We start from the raw sequence: 11,003 nt of genomic DNA on the forward strand, positions 1-11,003 counted from the left end.
GAGAGAGAGAGAGAGAGAGAGAGAGAGAGAGAGAGAGAGAGAGAGAGAGAGAGAGAGAGAGTTGGTGAAATCCATTTTGAAGAGCTGCAGGGTTTGTCTCCTATAGTATTCAGCCTGTATTTGGTTACAGCCTATAGTGGGAGAATGAAAGAAGCCCAGATGTTGTGGGATGGGGAGGAGGATGAGAGGGGAGGAGGATGAGAGGGGCGGAGAAGGCAAATAGCTCAGAGATATCAAAAAAAAAGAATTTTTTTTTCTTTTAGGAGGAGTTACCTACTGCTTAAGGCTGATGAGTTTGGCTGATGAATTATTTCGGAATTCAGGATGGATTCCCCATGTATTAATCAAATATCTGTGGCCAAAAATATATACATATATATACAAAAGTTTATGGAAAGTTGTGAAACCCAATCAAATAAGATATTTTTTAACTATAGAAATGTAGAGGAGTGTTTGTGTATGTGCAAATGTGAATTTGTGTGCACTCATGTACATGCATGGTGGGTATTTTTTTGGTAGTTGCTTTGATATCCTAACCACTGATGTATTGCATTTTTTTAAGGAAAGGTAATGCTTTCAAAGAAAGCTCTCAAACACATTTAACCCTTAGGAGACTGAGTTGGTAGCAGCTGGAGAGCATATGGAAAACAAACATTCTTGGGACTAGGAAAGTCTTCTAGTCAGGGTTGAGGATTTAAAGTGGGGGGAGGCAGCAGATGAATTCCACCAATCAAGGGAATGAGAGGATTTTCTTAAGATTCTACCGAAAGCTATGGGAAACCACCAGGTGGTAATGGGGCTTGGGGAAAAAAAAAGAGGAAGAGAAGGATGACATGGTCAAGCCTGGGAAAAGAAGATGAGAAAATGAAATCATAGAAAAAATAAATACATAGATACTGAGGGACTAGGGAGGCTCTGACAGGGAACTGGCATTGGAGTAGCGAGCTCCAGCCTCCCTCTGAGTGTTCTCTCCTGTTGTACAAGGGTCAGCAGCACCGTGAGGTTGCTTCTGGGTCTTTGCAAAGGGGAAGGAAGTAATAAGCTGCATACAGAGGGATCATAGGTTTAGAGTTGGAAGGGACCTCCGAGGTCATCTAGTCCAGCCCCCTCAACTTGCAGATGTAGAAAATGAAGCCCAAAGAATAACCTAGGTCACACAGCAAGAGGCAGGGCTGGGATTCAAACCTAGGTCCTCTAACTCCAAATCCAGAAGTCTTTCTCCTCCTCAGAAAAACAATGGAAATACATTTACCTGGTGGAAATTCATAAGATCACAGACCTAGAGCTAAAAAGGAAAAAGGGAATAAACATTAAGCACCTACTGTGCACCAGGCACTATGCTAAGCACTTTAAAAAATATCATCTCCTTTGATTCAAAGAACCTATAAAGTAGTTGCAATTATTATCCCCAATTTATAGTTGAGGAAATGCAGACAGAGGTTAAGTGATCCGCCCAGGATTACACAGCTAGTAAGTGTCAAAGGCTGGATACAAAGTCAGGTCTTTCTGACTTCATGTCCAGCACTCTACCCATTATTCTACCTAGTGCCTCATGGGTCAACAGAGACCCTTTAGTTCAACACTTTCCTTTCATATATGAGGAACTTGAGATTCAGGGAAGTCAAATGCCTCATCCAGAGTCACACAGGTCCCGGAGGCAAGATTTTAACTTAGATCCTCTGCCTCTAGAGGCAGCAATATAGATTCCACTGTAACACATTGTTTCCTAGCATAACAGTAACAAATGATGGGGAGAAGTCTGAATTACTAACTTTTAATTTGCTTTTTTTTAATCAAGGAGTATGCTTTTTGCACTGGTAGGGATAGGATAAAAATCATTATCAGAACGTTGAAATCAAAGAAAAACATTCTCAATGAGTTCAAGTTATCAAGGAAAGACAAATTAGACTGCTAAGAGAACTGGCAAATTTGATTAATAAGAACCATTAATAATCTTTGAAAGAGGTTCTGCAAGAGGTGAAGGTCCATGAATGTAGAACATTGCATAAATCAATTTTTTAATTTTATTTTCTTTTAGTGATTTTTTCTCTTTATTCATTTTTCCTTTTTTTATTTTTATTTTTTATTTTTTTGCTATAACGTATGGTCTAGTGGATACAGTCCTGGGCCTAGAGTCAGGACTACCTGAATTTAAATCTGGCCTCAGACTGTGTGACCCTGGGCAAGTCATTTAACCCATTTCACCTCAGTTTTCTCATCTGTAAAATGAACTGAAGAAGGAAATGGCAAACCGCTCTAACAGTTTTGTCAAGAAAACCCCAAATGGGATCATCAAGAGTTGGACATGACCAAAATGATTAAATGACAAATGACTTTCTAGGAGAAGGAAAAGGAAAGGATACAGGGGAAAACAGAGGTGACATAAAAGCAAATTATATCAATAAAGATCTGTTTTTCAAGAAGTGATACAGCACTTGTTAGATAGCAAAGTAATTTAGAAAGAATATTTTGTGTAGATTAAGAGGACTTAGGTTGAAATCTCAACTGCATCACTTGCTACCTGTGTGATGTTGGATAAGTCTTGGGCTCCATTTCCTTTTCTGCAAAATGATGGGGTTAGATTAGACTGCTTATGAGGCCACTTCCAGCTCTAAGAATCATCTTATGGATGGAGAAGAATTAATGCCCCAAATTTCAAAAGAAGGAACTTTCAAGAGGAAAGAAGAGAACTAAGTCATGTAAACTCTAAAATTATGAGCTCAACTTGTATTCTTGGGAATATCTTAGGCTGTAAAGGGATGGTATGGGAGCCTTTAGAATAGGTTGTGCTAGACTAATTTAATTTCTTTCTCTTCCAATATTGTATATACCTTCTCCCATGCCTCTTCATACTCTTGACCTGAAAGATCAGTTAGCCTACTCCTTGCTCCCCATTGCTACTTCTAGACCATCACTCAGAACGTTTTCTTCTTTTGAGATTCACTCCATTCAGATATATCACCCTATCTAGATTCTAATGATAGTTATCTGTCCTTTCCTAATACCTATATTCAACACCTAACTTCATTTTTGTTGTTGTTGTTGTTTTTTTCTATCCCTGCCCCTATACTAGGGGGCTTCGTTATACATGTGAACATGTGCTGAAGCATCCTGCCCTCCAAATTCATCAACTGCCATAACTCTCATGACTTACACCTTCACATCACCTCAGCCATACACAAGAAAGGTCATAACTATACTCTTGGAATCAATTGCAAGTGTTCTACTTGTGTTATGGTGAACACCTCTGAAATTCCTCTATCTGACTTCATTTCATCTCTCCTTGTGCCTTACTCATTCTCATTTTTCCTCACAATGAACTCTTTCCAGTTATCACTTGTACTTTTTGTGTTCCCTATCTTAGCCCCTTTGTTCTGTCACTGCCCATGCCTTGTCAGATTCAAACCCTGGATTGCCAGCACCATCTACCTTCTCCTTTCTTATTTATGTACTACTGAATAGTGTTGGAGAAAGTCCCATAACCCTGTTTATTGGAGCCACTACAAATTTATGATATTTAAAATTAATTAAGGTAATTTTTGTTTTTCCCTAAATGACTCTATTACATTCCCTACAGTGGTTATTCCAAATCTTTTCTTCTCTACATGTCTCTGTATAGATTTTTCCCTGGATAGAATATAAGCCTTATGAAGGTAGGAATTATTTTCTTATTGGTTTTTGTTTTTTTATCCCTAGCACTCAAAACAATGCTTGGCACAAGGTAGGAGCTTAATAAGTGCCTTTTGATTGATTTCCTTTTTTTTTTCTTAACAAGTTAACTAGACTGATATAGATCAAGGAATGCTGCAGACATAGTAAACCTAGATTTTAACAAAGCACTTAACTAAGCTTCCCATGTTATGCTTATGGACAAACAAGGTGGAGACATTCGACCTAAATGAGAGGACCTTTATCCCTTCCACATCACAATTTTCCCCATTGTGGTTTTGATATATCACATATTAAATGGGAGTTTCACAGAAGCCACAGATGACACACGAATACCAACAGACAACATAAAAAAAATTTAGAAACTCAGAAATGCATAAAATATATGCATAGTATTACATAATATCAATGTATTTTATCTTTTAATACCATAATAATCCATACTTCTTCTCCAGTACAAAGGGAGGGCCAAAAATTTTTATGCAGATTTTCCAGATCGAGAGGGCACTGTGCCCCTACCCCCTCTGATGTGAAAGGGAGAACTGTATAGTTAGGTGGAGGCAGAATTGGTGGAATAGTTGTCATTCATGGGTCTGGATCAATAAAGAGGCTGCTAATGAAATGTCCCAAGAATGTGTCTTTGGCTCTGTAATAGTCAACATTTTCCTAGGTAATTTAGATGAAAGTCATGGGAAATACACCTATAAAATTTACAAATGACATAAAACTAATAGCTAATACCAAGGGTATTGTAAGACTCAAATAAGATAATAGATGGGAATCATTTTGCTTTAAAGCTATATCAATGCTAGTTGTTGTTGTTGTTGTTGTTACCATATTAGGCTTTAGTTACCAGGCCTCCACTCTGGTGATGACTTCATTCCCTGAGCCATCTGCTATACTCCTTCTGAGCTCAAGTAATGTTTATATGGCAATATATGGATGTGCTGGTAACTTTTTTTTTTTACAGCTGGGCTCTCCAGAAAAAAAAAATATACTATGCATAAACACTTTTAAGTTTAATCTGAACTATTAACATTTATGTTTAGTGGTATTAAACTCAAATACAAACAGATCCTTATGGGCTGTATTTTGACTTAGAAAATCACAAATTATCACAAAATCTTTATGTTTTTATGTATTTTGTTAAACATTCCCTAATTGCATTTTAATCTGATTCATTGGGTGCTTGAGAGTTTTGCAGACCAAAATGGCATATGGTCCTGACTGTTGTGGTATAGACAATCAACAAAACAGTGAATCAAGCCTTACTTTGGAGTAATTGCCATTTCTGAGGTACAAATGCTCATACTGAAAATTTAATAACCAACTCTCAAACCAACCTCGCTCCAACATGGCTTGCTCATACTGGATATGATCTTGGTAAGCTAGAACTAAGGACTAAATTGAATAAGAAGAGACAAATGTAAAGTTCAAACTTGGGTTCAAAAAGTCAGTTTCACAAATACAAGATATGAGGTGGCTAAAACATAATGTGAAAAAGATCAGGATGTGGGGGTGTGGGGTGGGGATTTGGAGTTTACCACATACTGTCAATGTCATGAAAATATTAACTAGCTATCAAAAAACTGATATGAGTTTTCTACTACATTAATAGAAGCATGACAGTATGGCATAGTGAATAGAGAGCTGACTTCACAGTCAGGAAGACCTGGGTTCAAATCCTGACTGACACAATACTGGCTGTGGGACTCTGAGCAAGCAGCTCTCGTGGTGCCCTAGGCAACTGTCAAAGTCCCTTTGTTGCAGAACAATTGCCAGTCTGCATTAGAGAGAGAATTCACTTACCAAGAATCACCTGTGCCAATGAAATCACAGGTCTGGACAAAAACAAAACAAAACAAACTAACAAAAAACCAACTCACAACCAGCAGAATCATTGTCTCTACGGCTATGATAGTTGATAGTTCTGTTGGATTCAATCCTGCTCATACAGAATATGACCTTCTATGTTTATCTCTGCATTCTGTATTGTAGCAAGGACATAGCTAAGCTAAAGTATATCTAGAAGAAGGATCCCAAGATGGCAAAAGAATTAGATACAATGTCATATTGTGATTAGTTGAAGTAATGAAGAATGTTGAGCCTAGAGAAGAGTTGGTGGGAGTAGGGGTTGATCATCCCTTTTATTGGCATTCTTTCTATGATAGCTAAGTGGTGCAGTGGATAGTCAGGAAAATGACCTTTGTTCAAATCCTGCCTCTAGCATTTAATAGCTGTGTGACTCTGGGGAAATCACTTAACCTCCATTTACTTCATCTACAAAATGGGCATAATAATAACTTCTACCTCACAGGCTTGTTGTGAGGAAAAAATGAAATATTATATACACATATATAATAGATATTATGTATATATTTTATATATCCTACAAACATACAATATAATATGATGTCATGTATGTATATATACATATATATCATTTCAATCAAATGCTACCTATGAAGATGATAGCAGTCAGATATGTGAAATTTTGTCTTTTTTTTCTTCTTGGCTCTGAAGGACAGACTCACAATGTGCAGAAACTGCAAAAACAAAACAAAAACCAGATATAGGCTTAATATTAAGGGAAACCCAACACTTGAAATTTTATGAAAGTGAAATCAACTGCTTTACAATGTAGTGGGCTCATACTCAGAGAAAGTTTTCAAGAAGAAACTGCATGCCCACGTGTCAGCCATATCATGGTCTTCAGATATCAGTTAAACTAGATCACTTCTGCAGTCCCTTTCAACGCTAATATTCTCTAATTTGGGGACACTGACAACCAGTCATAGAATTTTAGAATTGGAAGGGACCATTAAAGTCCTAAAATGACCCAGACAGGAATTGAAAAGCCAACTAATTAATTTTCCATTCTACTTGATTTTTGGCCTATTGCTTGATATACCCTACTTCCATTTAGGCGATTTTTCCAACCAGTACAAAAATCTGTTCTATTGCATCTCTTACAGTCATCCAGTCCCTGCCTAAGTACGTCCCATGGTTGAGAGCTCACTAATTCCTGAAACAATCTATTTCCTTGTTGGACATCTCTGATTGTCATATATTTATGTTAGACTAAAATGTTTGTTGTTGTTCAGTCATGTCCAACTCTTTGTGACCCCATTTGGAGTTTTCTTGGCAAAGATACTGGAGTGGTTTGCCATTTCCTTCTCCAGCTCATTTTACAGATGAGGAAACTGAGTAAACAGGGCTAAGTGACTTGCCTAGGGTCACACAGCCAGTTAGTGTCTGAGGCCAGATTAGAACTCAGGAAGATGAGTCTTCCTGATTCCAGGCTCAGCACTGTATCTGCTGTTCCACCTAGCTGCTGACTAATATGTGCTTTCCTATAAATATTGTCCAGTAGTCCTAGTTCCGCCTTCTGGAGCAACTTAAAGCAATTTTTTTTTCCCTCTTCAAGCCTATACATTATTGAATGCACTTCCCGACCCTGAACCATGAGACTTTTTATGATCTTAAGTTCTGTGGCAGAGTTTTAAGTCTATGGCTTCATGGGAGACAGAGATCATGAAGCCATGATTTGTTATGACTGAGTAGCCTGTGTGTGGAGTTGTTGCTCAAAAACAACAACATGTGTCTACTCTGTATTATTCTCTTAGAAGCATCTCCAAATTTGTAGAGGCTTTCAATTTCTAGGCTTAAGAAGGTTGGACTTTGCCACTTCATATCATCAGCATTGCCTTTTCTGGTTGCTAAGTGGTTAGTTTTATAATTCTTCTTGGTATAGATTATGACCTTATCAATCCAAAGAATAGGGATAAAAGCAAAAGAGCATAAATCCATCCCATCCATATATAGAAATTGAATTATCTGTGATTTCTAATGTAGCTTTAGAGATTCCTTTTCATTGAAACTATGGAATAGTAGCAACTTTTTCCTGTTGTCATTCCAATGATACTGAATAGAACATAAATATCTACATAATAGTGTGAAATCGACCCAACACCGGGATGGGGAACCTGTGGCTTCGAGGCCACATGTGGCCCTCTAGGTCCTCAAGTTCAGCCCTTTGACTAAATCCAAACTTCACAGAACAAATCCCCTTAATAAAAGGATGTGTTCTATAAAATTTGGACTCAGTCTAAAGGCCATACCCAAGGACTTAGAAGGCCACATATGGCCTCAAGGCCACAGGTTCCCTACCCCCTGCCCAAGACTCTTAAAGACAAGCCTTGAAAGGCATGACCTGGAAACTAGATAGCTTCCACATGTAAGTCTTAGTCATTGACCATAAGTTTTCCATCACTAGACGTTATCAAGCAAAGCCTGAATGATCACCACTGGAGAGGCCAGATTTGAACTACTACTAAAAATAGTAAGCAGTTATATAGCACCTACTATGTACTAGGTACTACACTAAGTACTTTTTTTAAACAAATATTTTCTCATTAGATCCTTAAAATAACTCTGTGAGGTAAGTGTTATTATTATCTCCACTTTACAGTTGAGGAAACTGAGCCAGACAGAGGTTAAGTGACTTTATCCAGGATTACACAACTAGTAAGTGACTAAGGCAGAATTTGAACTCAGGTCTTCCTGACTCCAGGTCTAGTGTTTAACTACTGACTGAATCAGCTTCCTCTGAATCAACACATCTAGCCTGATAATAGAGTTTGCACTGGGAAACTGCTGTTTCAGGGGGAAATGCAAACAAAAAGAAAGCTTGGAGCTTGAATCCAGCAGTCAAATAGAAGTGATGCAGAGGCAATACTCATAAATACTTTGGTCCCCTCCAGGCAAGAAATAAGAAGAAAGCTGTAGTTATGCATATAGAGAGACTTACTGGCATACTCAAATCAAAGTTCAATGGGAAAAACACATTCAGAGCAATTAACACCTTCGTTAGACCAGCCTTCGTGTATACTTTTGGCATAGTACAATGGATTGTAATGGGTTTGGAAAGTATCCAAACAAAAACCTATACAAAATTTTACAAAGAACAGAGCTCACACAACAATGGAAAGACATAGATATTCTTAGATCACATGATAAACAGGCTAAAACAGGCTGCTAACAGAAATACCTTTGAGACAAACAGCCACTACTTCCTAAGTTCGTGAATGTAGAGTTGGAAAGAACCTTAGGAATCATCAAGTTGAACCTCCCTATTTTATAATTTTCCTGGGGTCACACAGCTAGTGAGTGTCTCAGAAGACACTCAGGAGAGCCAATTCTTCCTGACTCTTGAGTCCAGTGCTCTCACCAGCAAACAACACTGCCTCTATAGCAACAATAAAGACTGACAATAGGTATGTTGTTCAACTTATGGAATATGATCAATCCATGCTTTAATTTCAAACAGAGATCTTATGAAACACCTAAAACTCGATAGTGGAACCAAAAAGCTCTGCTATGGGCCATACCCAAATGAATTCAACCAATCTGACAACAAATTGCATTGAAGACATAGCTTAGCCATGTGGATTTGTTTATAGAAATACGGTTTTAGAATAGAGATACAAGATTAGGTCATTGCTACTAAAAATTATAGAAAGATCATGGTTAAGGAGCCAAGATTTACTGATCAATTCAAAGATATTGTAGAAACTTTGCCAATCTATTATTACCACAGATGGAAAAAACCTAGCATCTGCCAAATATCTAGAAAGAAATTATCAAATATCCAGAATTACACAACGCTGTACAGTTCACTATCCTTCATAAACTAACAAATGACAAATCTCATACTACAGTTATGAATCCCAAAATATCCTCCAGAATTCAACCAATAAATCATACTGCAACTATAGTAACATCACAGACAAAGCTTTTGCCCAGGATTGCCTGGACATAGCATTAAGCAAGACATTTTTAATGAATGTTGTCATATTGGATATTCATACCCCTTAAATTATATGGAATATAAAGCTCTCAAAATATAGAAGAAGAAGGACAGCTAGATGACACAGTGGGTAGAGTACCAGACTTGGAGTCAGGAAGACTCTGTTTCCTGAGTTCAAATATGGCCTCACATACTCACTAGCAAGTCACTTAACCCTGTTTGCCTCAGTTCCCCATCTGTAAAATGAGCTGGAGAAGGAAATAACAAACCACTCCAATGTCTTTGCCAAGAAAGCCCCAAATGGGGTCATGGAGAATTGGACACAATTGAAAAACGACTGAACAAGTGGAAGAAATCAGAACCATGGAGAAAGGAGATGAAGTATATATTTCTGTGATCCTGTCTGCTCCAGAAGCTGTCTTGAAAATGTTTTCAGTGAGCCTGATGAAGATTAACATATCCCAACACTCATATTCAGTTACAAAAAGCAGCCATTTAATCTACCTATGCAATAGTATGCTAAACATTATACATTAAAAAGCAGCAAGAGAGTAATTTGACCCAGTACTTTATAAAACTCATAAAATAAGAAGCATAAATGAATGAATTTTAAAAAGCATTTATTAAGCTCTTACTCTGTGCCAAGTGCTATGCTGAGTTTGGCGGTTACAAATATGAGCAAAGCAGTCTCTGCCCTCAAGGAGCTTACATTCTAATAGGGGAAGACAACACATTTAAGAGAGTGGTGGCTAGGCAGAAGTGTTCTGGTTTAGGCAATCACAGGGATGGTGATAGGAGTCATTCAACAATTGATTGACACATCCTTTCTAAGAATGGCAATTATTAATTAGTTTTATTAGTTATTAATCAATTAATAATTTTATTATTATTGTTCCAAGAGCTAGAGTTGAGAGGGGTGGGATTGGGCAGAACAATACATGAATTGCAGCGTATCATGAAGATAGCCAGCAGGTTGAGTAGTGAATTTCAGTCAGGTCTAGATAGGGTGAATCTTCACCAATCAGAAGTCTGGTGCTCACCCGCCATGTGAGCTTATCTTCCTGGTAGCAAGAGGAGCATAGAGTATGGAAGCTTGGAATATCGAAAAAAACATTATAATGATTTTTATTCTCAATGCCATTCATATTTGTATACAATTACATCAGATGACTCTAATATGATACATATTATATCATATTATATAATATATATAAGGACTTTTATCTCCAATGCAATTCTCCTTCTGACTACTTCCATTCTCTTCTGGAAGTTTATATCTTCTGATGCAATGCCTACATACAAGTCCCCACAGAATTATGAATGAATAGTATCTCTTTTGTATCAGCCATTGTGGGCACTTCATGCCAGCCAGTAGTCTTCAGGATAACCTGATATGTCTTTGTTACATATGGGTAATCTTCTCTATTCAATCTACAGAGATCTAACCACTGTATAGGCTATAAAGAGATATATTGTATATCCTTCATAAAATTACTAGAATATAATTGTCAACTAGGCTCCACTG

The sequence above is a fragment of the Vombatus ursinus genome, unplaced genomic scaffold (genome assembly GCF_900497805.2).
Source record: "Vombatus ursinus unplaced genomic scaffold, bare-nosed wombat genome assembly UNPS02014830.1, whole genome shotgun sequence".
Classification (NCBI taxonomy): domain Eukaryota; kingdom Metazoa; phylum Chordata; class Mammalia; order Diprotodontia; family Vombatidae; genus Vombatus; species Vombatus ursinus.